This window comes from Lissotriton helveticus, chromosome 12, assembly GCF_964261635.1.
Source record: "Lissotriton helveticus chromosome 12, aLisHel1.1, whole genome shotgun sequence".
NCBI lineage: Eukaryota > Metazoa > Chordata > Amphibia > Caudata > Salamandridae > Lissotriton > Lissotriton helveticus.
In genome coordinates this window covers 881,038,353-881,063,122 of record NC_136073.1, presented here as the reverse complement: position 1 = coordinate 881,063,122, position 24,770 = coordinate 881,038,353, and the positions used below count along the sequence as shown (strand labels likewise).

The window sequence follows — 24,770 nt, the reverse complement described above, 5'->3', positions numbered from 1 at the left end:
CTGGGGGCAGACAGACAATTGCATAATTAATATACTGCCCTGTACTTGTCTAGTACCACTCATCATAATGATGTATTTCCTTTTCCTCCCATAACAGATTTATGATGGTACGCTGCCAAGATGAGTGATGTCCATGTGCAGTGTTTGTCTTTGTCAAACCTTTTCCTCAATACCCCTTCCCAACCATTCATCAAACCCCTGACCCTCTTCCCCCGGTTGTGTGATTTATTGAGGTGCGAATTAACAATTTTTACACCATTATTTGATCACACACTTGGTGGGGCGGATGTGGTAAAAGCAACACAACAACTCAGTGCAGGGTGAGGAGGATCTTATTCTTAACTACGCTCATATAGCCCACACTGGCAGTATATATTATACAATATCCACCCCAGGCAGCACAGTGTATGATATTTTTTCCCATAGGAACATCTCATTGACAGCATCATCATCCTAGCACTGTATTAATTTGCGTCTAAGCCGGTAAAGCTTGTCCACTTCGCACAGTTTGTAGTAGCTCCACATTGTTCTGATTAATTCAAATTTTCATTGCCTATCATACTCTCTTCTTGTGTCTGAGACTGAGCCTTTTCTAGTAGTCTAGTCTATAGTGACTGTCATGAAGCTTGCATATCATAATAATGGCATTAACATAGTTTTTTTTTATTTCAGTTTGTGAACTTCCCATTCAATGAAAAGTCCCCACTCTCTGAGTCCTTATTCCATAGTTCTAGTTCGCCTAGGAGGGAGTGCAACTTCGCTTCAGTTCTGATGAGTTTGCCTTCAATTACAAAAGAGACGCTAGCAATGCATGCTGCTACTACTATCACCACCATGATGGCACCTTGGGAAACCATGGAGCCCTCGCTTCATCTAATCAGGTAAGAGAAGTGAACTGTGGTTGATTGATCATTGTTGAACCGCAATGATTCTATACAATGGTAATTCACCCCACCCCCTCCCAGTCCTTAGGGGTTAATAATATTATATAGTAGTAGCAGATTAGACAGCAGAGACTAGGAGGAGAGAGTAGTAGGACAAGGGAGGGTACGGCATCCCTATTTTGTTTACACTATCAGCAGACTTTTAAAACTGGCTGTGGCAAAGGCAGCACTGAGAAATAAAACAAACCATCAATAACCCCACCACATTTTTTAAAATCATTCATAATCATACAGTGTAAAAGTATGAAACGTTTATTATTCCTTGAACAGAATACAAAACCCACAACTGGCCCACCCCTCTCCCTAACCCCAACCAATGTCAAAGTAGTGTCCAAGAAATGTCCATACATGAAGAGAAACCCAACAATCCCCCAACTTCCACCCACTTACCCCAAAACAGATTAAACAAGCATTGGCATAGCCAATAGGTCTCGTTTTTGGGACCTTATAAGTATTTAGTTATGCAGCACAATATCCTTGGTGCAATCACATCAACTGTTGCATGGCTAAAAACGTATAAGGTCCCAAAAGCTAGACCTATTGGCTATGATAATGCTTGTTGTAATATGGTGTAAATCCACATGGGCCACATGGCCCCCCTCCTCAAGCCCAATTTAAATAATTAGGGGAGGGGTTGCACAGCCACCCTCCCCAAGACAGATTTGGCCCCAGGGACCGCCTCCCCTGGGGCATGATTTGAATAATTAGGGGAGGGGGCCTGCCAGTCACCTGTCCGAGCTGCATCCTTGAGGCCAAAAGCATTTATCAAGGGGAGGAGGACATGCAACCCCCTCCTGAGCCTTAAAAAAGTACTGGCTCACTTGCTGTGTCCCAGGGAGCCCAACCCCAGGACACAGCGTTTTCCCTGTCCCCACCGGCGGGGGCAGGGGAAACTTGTGTTTGTTCCCGCCTGGCTGGAGCAGTTTTACTTTACAACTCCCGCCAAACAGGATCAAACACAGTCTCCTCCCGACAGATGAGATCTTTAAAAATGCTTCCACCGGCTGGCAGCAAACTTGTGATCTGTTTTCCTGCCCAGCGCGCACTATCTCATTCCTAAGTATCAACGTTTCTGGAGGAAACAGTCCCTTGTGGTCCACAGGTTATATATTAAACATGATGTTTATGATAGGGTGACCAACTGGCATGGGTGGAAATTCAGGACGGCGAGTGTAAAAATTCAGGACAAAGGGTCAAAATTCCAGACAAAAGTTCCGGACAAAAGGTCGAAATTCAGGACAAAATTTCGGGACAAAAGGTAAGTTTTACAGAAGTGTCAGAGGAGGTCACGCAATAGTATATAAGTAAGTAAATAGACAACCACTTAAGTAGAAGTCAAAAGAAGTTTATATTAGGTTGAGACAATCGTGCACTTCACGGTTTTTCAGTATGGCCGCTGCTTGCTACCTTAGATGATTCAAAACTGGCATCTCGCTCCAGCAGGTACATTAGTCACCAGACGATGGTGAACCACACCTGAATATAAGTGAGGCTGCTTTTATTGTTGATTCAAAACTATTGGATATACAAGGAACTTGGCAGTGCCAGCCCCATGTAACAAAACCGCTCACCCCGCTTTCCAGCCTCCCAGGGAAACACCTGATGCCCGGTTGGCCAGTCCGGCCTTGCTACCACCCTCCAATGGTGCCCCTCATCTTCACATAGACCGTCTCTCATGTGTATTTAATTTCTTTTATAGTGTTACTCATCCCAAGTATGTAGGGCAGGGTGTCAGAGTGCGTTACATCACACACACATTATGTAGAGACAATGACTCATAAACGTGAAAGTCAATGTATAGGAAATGTTACTTAAGATAATGGGTGCTACAAGGTGTAATCATTCTTTTATATATCATTCAGTCTTTCACCATTCATTCTGTCCTTCCATTTATATCCAAACATATTCAACCATTTGCAAACCTAGCCACCATGTATCCTTCCATCCGTCATTTCTCTCATTCATCCCTTCATCCACCCTTTCACTCATCCATCCATTATTCATCCACCCACCCTTTCACCCCATCCATCCGTACAGTCATCCATCCACTCATCCATTCACTCTTCTACCGATCCATCTTTCCACTCATCTTTCTTACCCTTTCACCCATCCAGCCATCCTTTCACTTACTCATTCATCCACCCGGTCACTTATTCTTCCACCCATTCACCCTTTTAGTCATTCATCCTCCCTTTCTCTCTCCATCCCCTTTCACTTATCCATCCATCCATCCTTCCACCCACCCACCCACCCACCCATATACTCATCGATTCATGAATCCATCCATTGACCCTATTACTTATCCATCTGTTCTCTCATCCATCCACCCTTTCACTTCTTCACTCATCTATCCATCCTTTTGTCCATCTATACCCTTTCACTCACTCATCAATCCTTACATCCACCCTTTCACTTATCAATTCATCAATCCATCCATCCTTTCACTCATCCATTCACTCACCCATGATCTACCCTTTCACTCATCCATTCATCCTTTCACCCACCTACCCATCCACCCATCCATTCATGATTTCATCCATTGACCTTGTTACTCATTCATCCTTTCACTCATCCATCCATCCGTTCTCTCATCCATCCACCCTTTTACTTCTTCACTCATCTATCCATCCTTTTGTCCATCTACACCCTTTCACTCACTCATCAATCCTTACATCCACCCTTTAACTTATCCATCCATCCAGCCTTTCACTTATCAATTCATCAATCCATCCATCCTTTCACTCATCCATTCACCCATTGTCTACCCTTTCGCTCATCCATCCATCCTTTCACACACCTATCCACCCTTTTACCAATCCATCTACCCTTCCACCCATACATCCATCTATCTTTTTTCATTCATACTTCCACTCACTCATCCATCCATCCTTTCTTTCATTATCTATCCATTCACCCTTTCGTTCATCCTTTCACTAATCCATCCAGCCATTCACACATTCCTTCACTTATTTACTCACCCACCTTTTCACATGAGCCGAGTCTTTTTCTGCAGAGTTGCAGACAGAAGAGGCCTGTCAAGAACTTCACCCCTGCTATAGTTCCTAAAGCAAGGGGTGGGATGGGGGAGGGTTCACTATGCCCCTGCACACAGGCAATCTGAAAACTAGAAGTCATGAGTCATGCATGATGCAGAGTGCCAGGACCTGAGGTGACTGTGACATGGTGTTGTTTCCAGGGCTTTAAGTGGGTACAAAAACTGGTGGGTCTCTTCAAAGGGGGTATTCAATGTAATTAAGGGCGTGGTTTAAAACACCTAGGCTAAAAATCTGCGCTTAGCATAGTGTTTCGCGCCACTGGTATTATGTTGTTTCTGTCATTGCATCCAGATGTATAATACAGCAAGTATCATTACACCAACAACAAGCCAGGACTATTGGCTTTGTCAATGGTTGTATTTGTTTAAAATAAAAAAAGCAGTAACCATGGCTTTGTTGAATATAATATTGAAAATACTTCATTTGTAAAATGATGAGATAGTGAAAGGACATAACCTGTTCTTTTTAACTTGTTTCACAGGCTTCTTCAAATAAACTGCTGTCTAACGTTGCAGCATGGGCGTTTTACCTTTTATCTATTTTCTAACAGAATGGCCTGCTGTACACTGAGGCGCGAGGAGGCCCCCACATGCTGTCACACCCCAGACTGGCCCATTGTCATTCTGTATGTGGCAATCAGCCGCATGCAGAGTGACAATCGGCGGGAGGGGCTGCTCTCGAGTGAGTATGAGGCGCCCCATCAAGGAGGGTGAGGCCTCTCGCAGGGGAGCAGTGCTGCTCCCTCTGACGGCCAGAATTACGGACAAAAGGCGTCCGTAAAAGGGATCCTCACGGACAACGGACGTGAGGTCCCAATTACGGACGGTCCGTGAAATTTACGGACGGTTGGTCACCCTGGGCCTTATTTATGAAGGCCTTGCGCCGCCGGTGCGTCACTTTTTTCCCATTTTAAAAGTGAGGCACCGCCGGCGCAAGGTCTTCATAAATAAGGCCCCCTATGTTTATCATCGACCACATTGAGAGAGCCGGTGCAAAATAGCAGACAAAATTAAAAGTGTTTGCTCATAACTAAAACAAATATAGCATTTCACTCTTACGGGCTTGGGGTTTTTATTTTTTCCAGACACAATTTTTTGTAATACACGCTGTGGCTGAAAGACAGAAACTAATTTGTGTGTATGTGGGTAGTAAACTGCACGGAGGTGCTAATAGTCTGGAAAGAGTACTGGTTTAACAGCAGCATCAGAGCAGCGACGCAGATCCTGAGGCAAAAACACACTGGTTGACTGAAGTTCCTGTTACTTCGTATTTGTCTTGTAATGTGTGGCTGCTGGGCCGTTTCATCTCATTGTGCCTGTGTTCAAATAAAGACTTTCGGGCTGGACATCCATTTTCACCCTCGCAACCGAGAAGCCCTTTTCATGTAAACTGCAGTGGCCCCCTGCTGGGAAGAAACCTATTACATTTGAAAGTAAGCTCCAACTTTATGCAAAATGGCGGGAATTACGGAGATGGGTGAACACTGTTGAATATCATTTTTACAGATACCTGCCCACCTCACACCACCATCAAAGGTGTTAGTTGTGTTCGGACTGGAAAATACATTTTACAGGAAATTACTTTAACGGGTTTGCATGTATTTGGTATAAAACCACGACCAGGATCAATGGATAGATTTTCAGATCAGGCCTAGAGACACCTTTAGATTTATTGACAGGCTAATGTTTACCAAAATCTTTTTTTTTAGTTTTTTTTTTTAAAGAAAACCTCTTTATTGAGTTTGGTCAAATTTCACTTCAGCAAGCATGACAAGTACCACCAGTAAATTGTTGTGGGTGTGCTGTGTCTCAGCCACCCCAGTTGTTTCAGATTCTAAAATGTTATGACTGTGCACAACTATTATAACACAAACCCAAATGTGAGCCTAAAAAATCTTTATTGGGCACAAGCAGTAACTAAGTCATACAGCCAGGGGAGTAATAATACTCACTTTGTGGTTCTCATGAGAGTTCTGCAGTCTGTGCATTGGCACCCCAGCTGCATTATATCCACTCATGCGATGTGGGGGGAGGCGTAGGAGAGGGGGGATATACCTTTGTGGAGAAACGCTATTAAGAAGGCGCATACTGTGTGGAGTCATTCAGAGCTCTTGTTGCCACCAGGCGGTCCCTGGAGGGCAATGTGTAATTTGCCCCACACAACCTCGATGGGACGCCTTTGTAATCCCCATTTTTCTTCAGTAGTGCAGCCACCTCCGCCGTACTCCACTTGACGGTCGCGCTCGGTAAGCATGCCACATTGGACAATGCCGGGGCCTTCCAATACATAGGAATTGACTGCTTGACAAGCAGCAACCCCAGGTCAATAAAGTGATTGGTGGCTCCTCCGGCTCTATGGTGCCTATAGAGGCCCAATAAGCAGCCGATTACGCAATCCAAATCCTCACAGCCTGTGACACACAAGAGTGTGGTGCAGACCTCCTCTCCCAGCACACAATCCACCGGCAGCTACAAAGCATATGCACCATGTCCGTCTGAGGGGCCTGAGCCCTGCCACAAATGCAGTGATTGAGGTTACAGAACACCACACCCGGGACATATCATAGCGCCATTCGCTTATTAGACCATATTATTCAGTGTAGCAGTGCAACCTTAATTACTACTGCAATTAATTTCACAAGATACCAATTTAGAGACCTCCGAAATGATATCCCAAAGTAGCAGACATACATTATTTCAAAATTTGCCATTTTACATTCCTGAGGCAACAGTTTACTGGTAACACAAGATTAACTGAAGTGTTGTTATGACCAGGGTGCGAGGGGATAGCCAAAAAGGCAGATCAGAAATGTAAACACGACTTTGGCTCAAGTTCTGGTCTGTGAGCAAACGTTTAAGCAATTCTTTCAGTCAGGCTCCTTGTAAAGCAGCAAAGGGCGCGTGGATCGGGGCGCAGGTGAAACAAGACAACTCCATCAAGGGTCTATCCTGGCCATCAGCCCCAGCACACGGCTGCAGTGCAGAAAGCACAAGCGGCCCAGTAAAGCGCGAGACACAGCAGGGCCGAGAGGGGTCAAATGGACATCACTGCGGAAGTTGCATCTTATCTCAGGAGGCGAGGGACTGCGCGTGACTCTTGCATCTGAGAGTCGGACACCAACAGACGCTGAGACATTGGGAGAGAAGACTTGCGGCAATCGCGGCACCAGTGCTTTACATTTAACCATGTTAAAGTAAAGCGTGGGAGCCGTGATTGCCGCGATTGCACAAAAGTAAAGAAATAAAAAAGAACATGTATTTCTTTACTTTTGCTAGAATTGCAGCACCCACGCTTTACTTTTAACATTGTGAAAGTAAAGCGCGGGTGCCACGATTCTAGCAAAAGTAAAGAAATGCATGCTTTTTTATTTCTTTACTTTTGTGCAATCGCGGCACCAGTGCTTTACACTTAACCATGTTAAAGTAAAGCGCTGGTGCCGCAATTGCACAAAAGTAAAGAAATAAAAAAAAACCATGTATTTCTATACTTTTGCTAGAATCGCTGCACCTGCGCCTTACTTTTAGCATGGTTAAAGTAAAGTGCGGGTGCCGCGATTGAGCACTGTTGAGCAAAAGTAAACAAAGCTGGTGGCTGTGGTCGCGGCCTGCTACAGTCAGCTGTGCACGTTACGCGTGTGCTTGTGCGCGTGATAGCAAGTTGGTGGCCGGGAAGGTAGCACTTTTAAAAGCAGCTACTAAATGTCTTGCCATATAGCGCATGCGCTGGCTCAGGCTAGACCTAAAAAGGGGCTGAAGAGAGCACTAACGGCAGATTACGAGCTTCTGGAGATGCCTCTCAACCCGTTCCTGCCTGCCTTCAATATCCGCCAGCCTTCGCATGATACAGCGCTCATAATGGCGGAAATAAGGGGGAGCAGCAGTGCTGGTAGAATGGTGGCGGCGCTAGTGGACACCTATTGCATAGTGGCGATGGAGTGGCGGTAGGGTGGTTGTTGGGGCCTGGCTGGGGCCTGGGGCAGCTGCAGCAGCTTCTGCCACATCCTCCTTGGCCACCAGCCGCTGTTACTCGGCCCTGATGACCTCCATTTTGCGCTGCCGGGTCCGAGCTGCAATCTCCTGCCTGGTTGGTGAAGCAGCAGGAGTAGCTACATATCAAGAAAGAAAAAAGTCAAATTGTAAACAATGCTCTCAGCAAAACACATAGAAAATTATGCCATGGGTATGGATGGAGGTGATGGATGATGGGTGAGTAGGAAGGATACGTAATGTTGCGCTTGAAAACTACTGTGAGTCCTGGGAGGAGTCTGAAATACCACCTCCTCAACCATTTAAATAAAAAAATCCCAGGCAAGTAAAGGTGAGACTAACGCCACTACAGAGGAGCACCATAGCTCTTTATTCACCTTCCCAAGGATTTTTACATTCATCATTGCATTGTTCTTAGAGTATTTTATTTTTTATTCTTCACACTTGGATTTGCTACTCAATACCATTTAAGTTTTTCTTAAACATTTTTTCAATCCACTGTTCACAATTTAAACTACCCATGCATCCATATAGGCACCCATCCAAAGTTCCAAACATGGCTCTCTGTCTCACTCTAGTCTCATGATTTCAAGTACAAACCTTTCAGCAACAGACATTTGTCATTTTACATTTACCCACCCATGTGTCCTTACGTTTATTTTAATAATAAAAAACACCACAGAATTCTAATCAGACACCCAGGCAGGCATCCTTTCACACATACACGTTCACCCACCCAGGCAAGCTTCGTTGCTAACCGTATGTCAACCTTTCATCCATCCTTCACCCACCCATGCATCCTAGCTATCAACCACTTATTTGTGCATCCAGCGCTTTCTTTCACCCGTGCATCCTTTGCTTTCAGCCATACATACTACATTTCATCCAACCTTTCCCGTTCCATCCTTCCCTCTTCCAACAACCCTTAATTCAAGGTCTTGTTTAACCCTTGGCAGAGCTCGCTGAGTTTTACTTTGTGGAATTTCACAGAGTTACTGACAAACTCTACCCAATTCCGCAGAGCTCTGCGTCGGGCGGAATATTGCTCGGCCATCCCTTTGTCAACAAGCCAGCATGCAATAACGTTCAAGGTGATTAAACATGAGGAGGCATGCGGGAAGCGACTCACTAAACATCCTTTGGTACTGGATGTATGACATTACAATGCACGCTTTTACAACGCATGCTTTTACAATGCGGTTTTTACAACGCAAACCTTTACAACGCATATCGCTTTGGGGTGCTGGATAGTGAATAGTTTAATTTACTATTTCAACTCCAGTCCCCGTGGACACTAGGGAAGGTGTTGGATAGTAAATTAAACGTATTCCCTATCCTAGAGTGCCCCCCAGCGCGATGCGTTGTAATGGTTTGCGTTGTAAAAGTTGCGTCGTAAAGGCACTGCGTGGTAAAAGTTGCGTTGTAAAGGATGTTTCCCTTTGGTACTAGCTGATTGTGTTCACACTGTACTAGAAGAGCACAATACTTCTTGGAGGCCTCAACACAGAGACAGTCAAAACTCAAAAGATGCAGATCTATGTAAGTGCACTCACATCATGCCCGGATCAGTGCACTGAAGAACTGCATTTATTACAGATGCAGATTCATTAACCAGTGCACACGTGCAGCAGCAGGCGTGGCAGGAGGAGACACCTGCCTGCACGCACAATTTCCCTACGTAATGCTGCCTATGTGTGAGTACACAGTGATTACTGTACAAGCTGCCTGCTCTTCCTCAGTAATATATTTACACAAGTGAGTCCTCCTGATGTTATTTATCACACACACTCTGCCCCCATGTCCTGCCGGCACTCTCTCGCACAGTATTACGAGACACACCGTCCTGCGATTCTATACAAATCTCTTATGTCCCCGGAGTTAAAAATATGTACCTGACCTTATGTAACATAACTGGTACTCTCATAAAGTGCTTCAATTTCTTCAGGTCCGGTTTGCGCTATATAACTGCATAAAAAATATAAACATAAAATTGAAGTGCTCTTACCTTATACTACTATGTACACAGTGTGTACCTGATGCTCCCAGGGTTCTCGGCACACAAAGCAAAAAGCCCACTGGTCATGCTTGCAATAGAAGAGCAGGGGTTCATGGTGCTTTGGGCAGCAGCAAGCCTGCCACCACACCAGCTGGTCGAGGAGTTCAGCTTAACTGGATGCATGACGTTACAATGCACACTTTTACAACACATACCTTTACAACGCATTTTTTACAACGCAACATCCACTACAACGCATTCCATTACAACGCATGCCATTACAGCTAAATTTTAAAAACTACATTTACAACGCATTCCATTACAACGCATACTACCTTTACAACGCATACCATTACCACGCATTACATTACATTACATATTTGGTAAGTATTGGATAGTGTAGGGGTAAAATTTACTATTCTAACTCCAGGGGGTGCAACAGTAGGGTAAGTGTTGGATAGTGTAGGGGTAAAAATTACTATTCTAACTCCAGGGGGTGCAACAGTAGAGTAAGTGTTGGATAGTGTAGGGGTAAAAATTACTATTCTAACTCCTGGGGGTGCAACAGTAGGGTAAGTAATGGATGGTAATGTTATGCGTTGTAATGGTATGCGTTGTAATGACTGAGTTGTAATGACATGCGTTGTAGTGGTGTGCATTGTAGTGTAATGCGTTGTAATGGTTGCGTTGTAAATGCATGCGTTGTAATGGGTCTTGCGCTGTAAAAGTTTTGTTGTAATGGTAGTGCGTTGTAAAAGTTGCATTGTAAAGGTTGTTTCCCGCTTAGCTGGACATTTTAGCAAGATTAGGCCTCAGCTTCTTCCAGCGGGACACCTTGCGATACTGCGAGCACCGGACGTTGCACCTCAGGACCCTGCTATTGCTGATTGATCCAGGATCGGCAGAAGCTGTGGCCTCACTCCAAGCTGCAAGCTGTGTAATTGGTCTGCTATGGCGGCACCGGAAGTTGCAGTGCATGCCCCTACCAGGTCTGGTTGATCCAGGATTGGCAGAAGCTATAGCCGCACTCCATCAGATCTAATCCGGGTCACGGAAGTGCTCTAGGCAGACTGCGTAGAGAATCTCTTCCTGAAAGGTGTGCAAGGGATCTGGTATTGCATAGGTGGCAACAGAACACTGACCAGTGTTGGTTCAAACAAAACGAGCATGGTTGGCTCTACTGCGAGCCAAGTGTATGGGAGAACGTCAGGTGCACTAGAACGCCTACTATCTGTGACTAATGTGGCGGCCATCTTGGATTCCCTATAATTCCTCTCTGAAGTATATATCGAGGAACACCTCAGCTATGAGCTTGCTACCACCAGTAAAGTGTGCCAGTAAACTCGGCTCTGCTGGTGGCAGAGTTTTGCCAGACTCTGCGCTCCAAGCGAAACGCGGAGTGGGTGGGGCTCCACAAACTACACCAGCAGAGCGGAGTTTACTGCCCACCCCTAGTCTTGTTCATGAAACCTTTCTGCTGAGTTGAAGATAGGAGTGGCCATTAGTTACTCAACTCAACTTCAACTCCTTATAATTATCATTATAATTAATTGTCACTAATAAGCAAGTTAAATGACTTACCACTGCCCACCACTGCCGCTGGCTCACCCCCTTCTGCTGCTGCATCTGCAGACTGGCAGGCGCCATCTGTGCTCACCCCTGCACTGGTTGTCGGTGTGGCCATAAAAAAAAGGTTACACATTTCTTAGATGCCAGATATCCCTCCCCCTATTAATTGTTTTACAGCAAAATAAAAAAAAACTCCATACATATCATTTACTACAATTTGGATACATTACAGACAGTATCTTCTATTTAAAAAATATCAGGATGGGCATTTTGTAATTGGAAAGTTAAAAAAAAAGTCTGAAGTCGAGGCAAGAGACACGCTGTTAAGGAGCGGCTGGAGCTATTGATGGTTGACTCTGTTGTTTTGAGAAACATATAGCATATGGCCTTGGTTGGCTAATGCAATGGGGCTGTTCTCCCACACATGATGCACAGTCATCAGTTCACCAACTGCTGCTAATAATACTAGGCCTAGCTAAGAAGACACAACTTTGGAGTATCAAATGTGACGTTTTAGTGATTTTAAGCCTTCTCATCTAATACATGTGCAGAATACTTTAGTTGGGCAATAGGTGTGCAATCTGCATGGCAGAGGAGTAGTAGTACTATGTGACCAATTGGTTATCTGAGTCTTAGAGTACCACCACTCGGTCGTCCACAAAAGGGTAGAGGGAGAGCTGACTTAAAAAGCAGAAGAAAGGAAGCTGCAGACAGACTAGTAACTAGAGACAGTTCAACGTAAAGTAGAGAAACTTGAAATATAGAAAATAGGTAAATAGGATAATGCAGGGATAACAAGAATTTTGAAATGGATATATTGAAGAGGATTTGGAAAAATAATATATAAATGGATAGATGTCACATTTATTTAAAAAGGAGCAGAAAAATTAGGGGAATAAATAAATGAATGTTAACATCAGAAGGACTTACTGGGGCTATCAGAGCCATCGGCCGGGGAACTCTGGGAGGCACCTCCAGCTCCAGCACCCTCACCAGCCTCAGCCCTCTTCTTGCCCCTGTATGTTGATGTAAAACATAAAGACAAAAAAAGATTAGTGGTATAATAAATAGCATCTGCCATAATAGTATTTGACAGGCGAAGGCAATCGCAATAACATTGAACATTTCTAAATCAGATCAACTAGTAGTAGTATATTGCAAACCATCCTATCCTGTACAAAAATTTACAAAACCTACCTACCTAGTCCACTCCTATTCAAAATTTAGTAAACTGTATTTTGGAATTACTAATAATAAATTGCAACAAATCATGATGTTTGCTTCTTCTCAAATCTCATTCATAATCTCTCAGTCTTAAGTCAACCCCCTTTGATGGGCCAATGCACTAATCACAAGGACCTTACTATAATGTTTACAATGATATCGGGCGGACGCCATTGCGGTTCAGGAACCGCCCGGCCTTAGGTCTGCGCCATGATCACGATGACTGCACTAGTCTACTATGAATCAATGCGATCGCCCATAGACCATAGGATGGTCACAAACCTCCATTTATCAATGGAAGCTTGTGTGGTTAGCAAAAAAGGTCTGCAGCACAAATGGGTGTTGTTGTTCACAGACATCCCTGCACCGTCCCTGTGGCATTGGCATGCACCATGCAGTTACAACATTACAAATAACTAATTACAGAACGTCTTACATAATCATCTTTAATCACATCAGCCCAAGCGAGTGGCAACAAGTACGATTCAATAACTAGGTTAGGTTGGGAGCGCCAAGTAAACTAAGCACCTGTCCATAATAACAGATTATTACGTAATATTTGAAAACTTAACTTCCCTGCATGTAAGCAGCATGCTTGCCATTATTTGGGAAAAAATATTAGCTATAGCATAGAACACAGGTAATAATAAAAATGAATCATTTAAATAATTACTCGCCTAGCCCGCAACCTCAACTCCTAGCAGGTCATGCTCTTGGTCCAGGATGTCGGACCAGCAGTGCGCCAACTGCTGATGGGTGCGCTGGACCCCCGAGCAGCGGTAAACTGCCCAGCGCACCGTCGCCCAGCTCTGCTGGTGCTCCCCAATTCCGTACACAGACCCAAGCCTGCCGCCTGCTGCCATGGTGGAGGGGAAGTGGCGCTGGATATAAAATACCAGTGCTGCCACCTCCACCTCAGAATACAGGACACAGGACTGCACCTCTGCCTGGTGCCACCTTCTGCAAAAAAGACGGCCACATCTTGCTGTGCCCCTATCTGCCATGGGGCTGGGGGAAAGAGGGAAAAAATAAATGGGAAAAAAGAAGGAAGGACTGGGTAGTAATAAGGAAGTACGAAAGCTAAAAAATAAAGTACAAAACTCACCAAGTAACACACAGTAAAGCAGAAAAAAATACTAATAAACACTTAGAAAAACAAAGGGTAAGATAATAAATAAAAAAGATGGGGAGAAAAGTTTTAAAAGCCAAGGATTACAGCGATTAAAGAAGGATGAAAAAGTAGGCCTGGGCACCACAAACAGAGTAAGAAACCAAATGGCCGTGCACATGTGCAACTTCGTGGTGCAGTTTGCGTAATATTTCCACACGAACACGCAATCTGCATTGATGTGTGGTGGATAACGTCACACAATCACACGGGACAAGCAACTCTGCACGCTCGCAGAACTCCGCATAGCACGGCAGAGTTTTTGTGCAACTTTGCGGGGTTTCACGTAACGCTGCTACGCGAACTCCGCTCAGGCTTACTAAGTACAGTTGTCTAAAGTTCCAGGAACTAAGGACCCTGCGTAGCCTTAGGAAGATAAACACAAGCGTCAATCCCACCATTAAGATGCTCTTAGAGCTGCTGCATCAGGATGACATTAATCCTGGAGGGGCAGAAGAACAGGATTATGTAGGTTGGGGTACTCTTGAATAGGGAGCACCAGGGGTCCCCCCAGTGATCTCAATTCAGAGTATGGGTACAGGTATCCAATGAGTCCAATCTGCTAACCTCTCGGGGTGCCGCTCACCAGTCGTTTTGCATTGCCACAAACCTAACAATACTTGATTTGGCATTATCAGCCTGGGAGCCCGTGAGCTCGGCTGTTTGTTCACTTGGGTGACGCTGAGGCGAGAACCTGTGTGCCGACGCCGGGAGCGGGACTACGAGGACCAGAGGTGCTTGCGCCTGGGGACCGCGCGCACCTGGTGCCTCTTCCCGCCCCCTCCTTCCCGAGTGCTTATCACGACTCGCGGCCCCCGCTCCGCGGGGGCCGCTCGCCAGTCATTTTGCATTGCCACAAACCTAACAATACTTGATTTGGCATTATCAGCCTGGGAGCCCGTGAGCTCGGCTGTTTGTTCACTTGGGTGACGCTGAGGGGAGAACCTGTGTGCCGACGCCGGGAGCGGGACTGCGAGGACCAGAGGTGCTTGCGCCTGGAGACCGCGCGCACCTGGTGCCTCTTCCCGCCCCCTTCTCCTATTTAGGTCAGCCCCCTGACGCGAACGCGGGACGCGCGCGAAGACCGGGCAAAGAGCGGGCCCTCTGAGGCCCTCAGAGACCGAGTGAGGCCGGGCAGGGCCGCCTCCCTTTCTCTTCTGATTAGTGCTCCCTTTGGATTCCTTCATGGCTGAGACTTTGGCGCACCCTTCTGTTGATAAGGTAGGGAGTACTATTAATGGTCCCCTTGATAACTATTTTACTAAACACGTAACTGATAGTGTTAGGGAACAAAGTCTAGCAGAGCGTAGGGCTGAGCGTCGCCGTTCTGTTGAAAATGTGAAGAACAAAGCCTCTGCCGACCTTCTCCTGGAGACTTCCATCCTTACTATCAGTTGTACCCCATCTATTGACGACCCTCCTATTCTGGAAAGCTTTCCACTCCTGCTGAGAGAATGTACGCCAACACCTTTGAGTCAGGTATTCGAGCCAGTAAATTCTAGTAATCCTCCTATTCCCCTGTCCCCTGATGCAGTGTTATCTACCAGAACTACAGTTCAGGCCAAACATGTTCTAACTAAATCAAGGAAACATGTGGAGGTAACTATCCATCGCCCACCACCTGCTAAGAGAAGACGGAAGGGGGGGGATATGATAAAACCAAAGATCAACCACGCGGACTTTGGAAAAACTTCCAAGCGAACCATCAGGACAGACCCGGCTCCAGTGGCAATTGTTGTCGACCCTCCCAAACCGGTTACTCCAAATTCTTGGGCGCAAGCACAACAACCAATTAGTGCAAATGGCACAAATGACATTCCTCCCGATCCCTCTCTAATCTCTGACCTAAAGTCTGCCTCCCTGGACAGTATGGAACATCTTATCAGGTCATTTATTCTACCGATTATAGAGAGGCTGAAGAGGGTTGAGAAAAAGCTTGAGGTGCTTGAAGCCCGGACCACAGGGGGACCGTCAGGAGGTGCTCCTACATCATCACGTGGGGTAACCTCTTGTGAGCCGAGTACTTCTAAAGGCGCCTCCCAAGCGATTCAAACTAAGAACCCTATACAACATAAAGTACCCACTACCAACGAGGTTCCTACTCCAGCTCCAAAGGTATCCAGCTTAACTCAGGCTGGTCTCACTAAAGCCCCCGTTGGAAATCTCCATCAGAACACAAGGGCTCCCTTCAGATCTACAAGACCGCCCCAGAGAGCCCAACAAACAGAACTGCCTCCGGAAGCGGCCCCATACGTGGTTGTCCTGACGGGAGTGCCTACCCTACCTAACAACAAGAGGGAGGGGTACTTCCAGCTCAAAAATAAAATCATGCACTGGCTAGCCCAGCACCGACCACTTACACACAACATCAATGGGGAGATTGTGTACGTAAGACGACTGTCATGGTTGGGTAGCAGGGTTAAGGACATCGATGGTGATCTTGTTGTCATTAACTTTAGGGACCCCCGTGCAGTTAATTACATTCTAAATTGGTCTCAGGGTGGGGGTAGTAATTCTGTCACTCCCCGTCCCCTGACCTATTTCTATCCAAGATCTCCGTTGTTCTCTCACACATACACTGGTGAAGTTACCTATTAACAGTGTACCCCAACCGCCCTATAACCCTCCCTACCTGCCTCAAATTCAACATCTTTACCATGCTATTGACCCATTCGGGTGGAATACAATACCGGCTCGCCCAAGGAGTGACCCCAATAGCAGAATGGACTATCTGAGACCATTTACTCCCCTAGAGATTACTAACAGGTTTGATGTCTTTTCGGGATTGGACACCTGTGATTGAAGTTTACAGCATGATCAGTACACAGGTGCCCAAATAAAACCACTGTCTACTGATGTGCAAGGTGGGAGAATTAATCCCAAGGATCCACCCTATGATCTGTCACCCACTACAGTGACTCCTCCTCCTATTCACCCCCCGGTTTTAATTAGGAGTATCCCAAGTCTGTCTATTCTCTCCTGGAACGTTGCTGGACTACAAAATAAACTAGATACCCAGGATTGGGTGTCTTTCATTGACAGCCAAGAGGTTTGCATGTTCCAGGAGACATGGACTCGGGAGGATAAATGGCGTCTGGGATACGCGAGCTTTACCATTCCAGCCAAATGGGAGGGGAGAGGACGACCGTCTGGGGGGCTCTGCATTTGGGTGGCATCGCATCTGGGCTGCAAGGCTAGAGCCCTTAACACCAATTCATTGGATGTTCAGTGTGTATTACTAGAATGGCCAAACCACTCAAAACTTGCACTCATTAATGTCTATTCTAGACCGGTAGGACCTACAAAACCATCTCCCACATTCGAGGAACTTTCTGCATTCCTCCCACACCTCCCAAAGGGTGTTACGATCGTGGTAGGGGGCGACTTCAACTGCCAGTTTGAGCCGCTTACTCTGATAATGGAGGGAGCCCTTGGGGAAGAGGATGATCAGTGGGGCATTCCCCAACTGGTGGGCCCCCCAGCCAAATCATGGTCGCCCCTAGCGACACAAATTTTGGCATTTACCCTTAGCAACTCCTTGAGGGCCTGTAATGGTAGAAGCGGGAATGATATTCCCTCCAAACCGACCTTTAATAATGTTGGTCACGAGTCACATCTGGATTACGTCTTGGTCCAGACCATGGACTGGAGCAGGGTTCTGACCTTTGACGTGGTGCCTAGAAGCGAGAGTGACCATAATGCCCTGATCCTATCCCTGGCTCTGCCATCCGAATTAAAGATTGACCAGGCGGATCATTCGATATTAAAGGATAACTTAATCCTAACAACTGATAGGCGCAGAGTCCGATGGTCTAAACTTTTAGACAATCCTGACCATATCCCGGAGCTCTACGAGAGAATACTCCCCACGCTAGAATCTATGGAGACAATTCTAAATCATTCCCACTCCGAAGATCTCTTCAGGAAGCTGGGCAAACTCCATAAGGATTTGGTGGGAACCCTTGCGGATCTCTTGAACCCAGTGGTGAGGAAAGGGCCTAACAGGGTGCAAAGGCAGTCTTGGTACAATCCAGCTTGTAGGGAGGCAAAGGGCAAACTGATTGAGGCGCTGAAGCACCCAAGGGATCCAGGGATAATTAGGTCAAGGAGGGCCGGCTTAAAGCAAGCCATTCATAATGCGAAGGTGGCTTGGGACCACACAAATTGGGAAAGCATGCTGTCCTCCCTGAAGACAAAAGACACCCGTAAATTTTGGCAAACTGTGAAAACAGGCTCATCAGTGCCGACTCTAGCTGTTGAGGCCAACATTGCGGCTGTGGTCTGGGAGGATCACTTTCGTTGCCTCTATGAAGAGGCGGCCTTGGGTCCGCCGGAGCACCACTTGTGTGCACCGATGGAACATTCTATGCTGTTGGGTTTCCCAAATGTCTGTCACTCAAGTGTGGAAGAAGCTGACCCCTTGCAGTTCTCCTTGGGTGAGATTACTGCGGCAATAGCAAAACAGCCATCCGGGAAAGCCCCGGGATTAGATAAAATTCCGGGTGACTTATTTAAACATCAACCCACGATCTGGGCTCCATATTTGTTAATTATTTTTAATGCAATTCTTGCAGGCATGGCGGTCCCTAGTACTTGGCTGGGAGCAGAGATTGTCCCAATCTTCAAGAAGGGCTCTCCTCTGCTCCCAGCCAACTATAGGCCAATCAGCCTGATTGATGTCTCGCAAAAGCTTTTTGCGAGGATGATTCTTGACCGCCTTCAGGACTGGATGACTGATCATTCAGTGTTGAGTACATTCCAGGCGGGTTTTAGGAGCAAGGTCTCGACCACGGATCAACTTTTCAGGCTGGCCCTTATTTTTTGGAAGACGGTGAGGCTGGAGGGGGGCACGCTATATACCGTCTTTGTCGACCTTAGAGCGGCATTCGATCTTGTTCCACGGTGCAAACTGTGGACGGTATTGGCCAAACTTGGGCTCCCCCAACCTCTTTTAGATATTATCATCCATTTACATACTGAAAACTTTGCACAGGTAAGGTGCGGAAGAGCCGGACGTCTCTCTAACAGATTCCCCGTTGACAGAGGGGTAAGGCAGGGCTGCGTCCTAGCGCCGACTCTGTTTTGCCTCTTTGTCAATGGGGTAATCAATTTTTTAAATACCACGGACAACACAGATGCACCGCGGCTGGGTGGTACTAGGGTGTCCGCGATTATGTTCGCGGACGACACCTTACTGCTCTCAAAATCCCCTATGGGGATTCAACGAGTTTTGGTTGGGTTTGAGGCATTTTGTCAAGAACACGGACTTGAAATAAATGCCTCAAAAACTAAGTATATGATCTTTAACCCACCCAAAAAGACACGCCCTAATCCACTTATAGGTGCTAACCAACTAGAAAGAGTCTACACTTTTGAGTATTTGGGTGTGACTATCAATGATAAATTCGATTGGGGTGACCATCAGGCCAAGTCACATCTTAGATTGGCTCAATTATCCGGGGCTATCATTAGGCTGGCAAATTCCAACTTATCAACCATTAGGCCGATAGCCCCTCCGCTGGAGATCTATAGACTCCAGGCTAGAGGAGCGATTATCCATGGTAGCGAAATATGGGGGTATGCTTGCAAAAAAGATCTAGTCACCCTAGAAAATAAATTTCTTAGGCAGCTATTAAAACTACCGACAAGCACCCCACTCCTGCCACTTAGGTTGGATCTGGGCCTAAAACCCCTGGACCAAGTGGTGGGTGTGAAACCTCTAACATTCTGGAGAAGACTATGGACAACCCCGGAGCTAGCCAACTATAGGCAGGAACTCCAGGGAATTCTTGCACTACCGGATGCAGAAAATATCCCATGGTTCAAATACATTAAAACTGAATTTGACCGGCTTGGCCTTCCGTCCCTGTGGAATGATCCTTTAACTGCCTGCCAGAGCATGCCCCGCAAACATCTTGTGGCTACGTTCTATGCATGCAACTTGGCATCCCATATCCAGGGTACACGCCCTGACTCACTGTCAGATAAATTTCTGGTGGTAAAGGATTCTTATAAGTTCGAGCCAGTTCTGGATGATATCTTCCCAAATCTGGCCCGGAAGCTGTTCCTCCAATGGAGTTATAGTACGCTGCCGTTAAGAGCATTTACGAGAAAATGGAAACAATCGAACCCGGAGGATTGCCCGGGCTGCAATTGTAGGCTGGAAGACGAACTCCATCTAGTCTTCTTTTGTCCCGCCTACTCTGCTGCTAGAAGATTCTGGGTAGTCCCCCTATGTAAGAATCTAGGGTTTCGTGGATGCTCCGAGGCTTTTCGAATCCTTAAAACCGATTTGTCTAAGGTGACTGTGTTTGTAATGGCGAAGTTTTAAGAGGCAGCCTGGCATAAGAGACTACGCCTAATCGCTAGGATACCCTGATGCCTTGCCTGCTCGTGTCCCATTTATTCTGTAAATCATGCAATTGTATGCAAGAGTTACTTTTACCATGTTGTTAACATCTTTTAGCTTAATTTCGGATTGACTGGTTGTATATTGTTAACATTTATTATGAGCATGATTTTGTACTGCTTCTTTTATGTAATGGATCTTGTATTTTATCGGTTTCCAGGGGGCTGGAGGTATGATGGGTTTTTGTATCAATTTTATTGTATCTTTTATGGCAGAATTGCCGAAATAAAGATTATTGAAACGATACAAGCTAACCTCTGACCGCTCAGGGAATAGTGCGGATGGCACAGAGGACATCCCCTTTGTTACCCCTGGGAGGGTCCAGAGCAGAGCTCAGATGTCTAGGTCCTCCTCTATAGAATCCAATACTTCAGGCACTTCCATAGGGGCCTCCCTATCTAGTAAGAGGGACAACTCTTTGGAAAGGTTATACCAAATGCTCAAACTTGAGAAAGTTAGATTTAGGCTCAGGAGAGGTCAGTTGGCCCTTGACAAAGAGTCCCTGGAAACGATGAAGACTAGGAAGAAACGTGGACTAGAGTCCTATGGTAGCAGCAGAAATGTCCCTGGAATCAGAGAACTTCTTTTGACAATAGGAACCAGAGCAGGATAATCCCTCCTTAACAGGAGGGGAATGATATCCATAGATGAATCACTGCTTTGGAGTGGGCCTGAAAGGTTCAGAGGGTCCCTCAAGAGCAGTGGGCAGCAATCCTGTGCCTCCCCTTTGCTAACAAAGGTAGAGATAAGCTCCTCGGTGTTAGAAAAAATGATTGACAATTTCTCAGTACTGAGGAGTGCTTTCATATATGGGTTTGGCTTAACAACTGAACAGTATAGGATTACGTTCAGAGACACCCGGACAGCATACACACAGGGCTGGGTAGACTTTGAAGACAATGCTATTAAGGCTCTGGAAGGCTGGCTTCATGGAAGCAAGGTACAGGACTATGAAGGATTGTACAATTTGATCTTGAGGGAGCACTTCCTTAATTACTGTCAGAACCAATTACTGCACCAGTACATGGGGGACTCTGAGCTGACCTCTCCCCAAGATTTGGGAAAGAAGGCAGATAAAAGGGTCCGCACCAGGGCTAAGCAGAAGAATCAGGGCGTGGTGCTAATGAGAAGAAAGATACTTCCAAAACCCAAAAGAAAGGTGGGGATAAGTCTAAAGAGAAGTCCTCTGTAGGTCCCCAAATGTCTTCCTCTGGGAGTGGGTTCCAAACTCCTTCTTCCCCTGGTAAGAAACCTTATTGCTATGTTTGCAAAAAGCCAGGCCACCAGAAATGGGATTCCAGTTGTCTGAAGGTCAGCAATATGGACACTGCTACTACTACTACTACAACACCCCCTAGTGCCCTAAATCGTAGTCCCTCGGGTGGTAGTAGCACACCCAAAAATTTAGTTGGGTTCTCATGGGGTACTGAGATAGATACTGGCCTATCCAGATCCCCCATGCAGGCCACCTTAATCTGTCATGGTGGCATGGGGTTGGCCACTTTTACTGTAAGTCCCAATACATTGGGCAAGCACAGACAGGAGCCTCTAATTAATGGAGAGAAAGCTGTAGCCTGTAGTGTCACAGGAGCTAGTATCACCATGGTAACAGAAAAACTGGTGCCCCCAAGTCAACTTTTACTTGGGTACATTTAACAGGTGATCAACACTAATGGTGTTAGGACAGCTCATCCCCTGGCCATAGCCAAGCTCAGCTGGCCCTAAAAGGTTTGCAGTGTTCTCAAACTTGCCTGCCCATTGCCTCTTGGACAATGATTTAGAAACTTCAACCTCGGCTGAAGTAGAACTAAAGGCCCATCTAGAAATGTTAGGCCTCCCAGAGCAGGTCGGTGTAACCCTTAGGGCCCCAGTCCAACCACAGGGAAATTCAGGAGCAGTGGAGCCTGAAAGAAGGGCCCACTCTGATCCAACAGAGTGCACAGGGTAGGAAGAACCCCCCCCCTCCAGACTTTAAGTCAGGGTCTGCCTCCTCAGGGAACTGACCCTACCCCTTGTGAAGAAACTGCCCCAAAGGAAGTCAGGCCTGCCTGGCAGAGCCACTGATGCCAGTCTGGAGCAGGTATCCTGCCCCTCTCTGCCAGGCCTCAGCCAGCCTAAGGCTGCAGAGGCCAAGGATGTCAGTGGACCCCACAGGGACCACTGCCAAGAGGAGTCCCATCATCCATATATTAGGGACCCCCAGTCTAGCAGTTCTAGCCAGGTGGATAATCCTCAGCACGTGGCATCCCCCCAGGTGGACTCTGTTGGGCAAAGTAAAACCTGGAAAAGGCTGACCCAAACCTTCACTGGCCCTCCATTGTTCCAACCAAACAGGATCAACCAAAACCTGTAAGCAACCTAAGGTTGACCCCTAGGGATACGTACAAGTCAGTCATGTTGGGACATCACTTCGCTAATCAGGCACCCCACAAGTCTCTCTCTTGGCTCAAACAGCTGACAGATAGGTGCCCCAAACGTTTGAGAGGATCCAAGCCCCTAAAGGGAGGAACTTCTCACTGGACCATAAGATAGGGAGTATCCATGCCAGTGCAGGACCTTCCTTATATGGCTACTTAGTAAATAAAGGCTCCACTGGGCAAGATAAGCCTTATCTCCTTTGATGGGGGGCTATGTAGGAAGGAAGGATCCTTTTGCATGGTTACCCCCATTTTTGCCTGGTTTTGTAATGGTTTCTGACTAGTCTGACTGGGATTCTGCTAATCAGGACCCCAGTCTCTGTGCTTTCTCCCTTAATTTGTAATCTTCAGTACTTAGGTACATCCCAGATTGTATACTGGGGTACCCCTATAAGTCCCTCGTATATGGTACTGAGGTACCCAGGGCATAGGTATTCCAGGGGTCTCCCATGGGCTGTAGCATGTAGTATGCCACTCATTAAAGACCGCCCACATTATGCCATGCAGCCTGTGTAAGCTGCAGCTAGCACCACTTATGAAAGATATAGTTATCCCTATATCTGAGGTCACTGCAATACACGGAGAATGGAAACACGATCGAGAAACAATGCCCTCGAGGGGAGTGGATTGCGAACCCGAGAATGGTTACTACAACTAGGGATGTGCTAGGCAATGAAGTCTAGTAGACTGAAAGTTGTGTCAAAAAAGACTTTATTACAAATTTATTTTTTTCTCTCGTGAGTAAACAACACTTCGCCAGCCTGTCGCTCCTTCTTAGTTATGTTTTGATAGGGTTTCTTGTTGTTATTCCTCAGTTCGTCTGCTCCTTTCATTAGTGCTTGCTCAAAAGTCTGGATTTCTATTGGGACCATACTGCTCGGGGGGTTGAACGTGGATTTTCTTTTTTAGTTTCAAAATTCTGCAGAATTCTGCTAGTTCACATTTTAGTTTGAAGATGTCTAACGCTGGCGTGGGGACGAATCCTAATCCTTTGTTCAGATTTTTGATTTGGTCCTCTGATAAAGTTATATCCGTGAGGTTCACAATTAGTGATTTGTTTTGCTGGTCCCTGGTTTTTCTGTTGACATACTCCGGGTCATCATGTTCCGTTGTTGGTCTTTCCACGTTAGATTTTTTCGTCGTCCTTTTTGTTGGTTTTTGCCTCTCGCTAAAAAAGAATGTTGTTGTTGTAAATCTCCTGTTCCCGGCATCTGTTGTCCCATCATGTGCGGCATTGGCGGCATTCCTTGATTATACAGGTTCATCCACCCTGAGTAGTGTGGCATATAAGGCTGGAAGAACGGGATTTGATGTCCTGTGAAGTTCGGTCTTTGCCACCTACTGGCTCTCCGTGGGTGTTGATAACGATAATTGTGTCTACAAGCCTACAGCCTGAAGTAACTTTTAATTAAGATTACTTCTGGCTGTAGGCTTGTTTTTTATAATATTTTTGAGGGCGATTACCTATCTCTGGACACTACTGTGCTAGCCAGATGTTGCCTCAGGCTTGAGGCTTGCATACAGCACAATTAATAAACCCAATGATAATGCAATAACGCATGTGTGAGGCGGAGAACCAAGATATACCGCTAACGATTTTCCATTGCGTTTATGAGGTTTTTTTAAAAGTATGTATGTATCGCATACTTTTATAGCGCGAACTGTCACCCAGAGGGTATCCTGGCGCTTTGACTCTACCTAGCTTCACGCAATAACAAAACTACACTGCCCTGGGAAAAAAGTAAGACTTCAGCCCTTTTTTAAAGGAGGAGAGTTCCTTCAAACTCCTCAAAAACAGGGGAAGAGAATCCTAGGTAACGCAGTTACTAGTGTCCATTCTCATTTTTATTTTAGAAGATCCACCATACTACATCACATATTCCCAGGCGCCACCATGTGCATTGGTCAACACAATACATTTCCTCCATGTCCCTCTGGCCCAACCATACATAACAACCAGAGAGTCTCCAGCATGCATATCGCGTCATTTACATGACAAAG

At 46.1% G+C, this 24,770-nt stretch overlaps 1 protein-coding gene across 1 annotated transcript in view; it reads right to left on the bottom strand.

Annotated features, from left to right (window-relative positions):
* The window catches only part of LOC144797750 (phospholipid scramblase 3-like), a 180,551-nt gene extending 170,499 nt beyond the window's left edge, over window positions 1-10,052 (bottom strand). Inside the window, exon 1 of the mRNA XM_078668502.1 lies at window positions 9,992-10,052. The gene's annotated coding sequence lies outside the window, so the exon portion shown is untranslated. The remainder of the gene's footprint in view (window positions 1-9,991) is intronic.
* Between the last annotated feature and the right edge of the window lie 14,718 nt (window positions 10,053-24,770).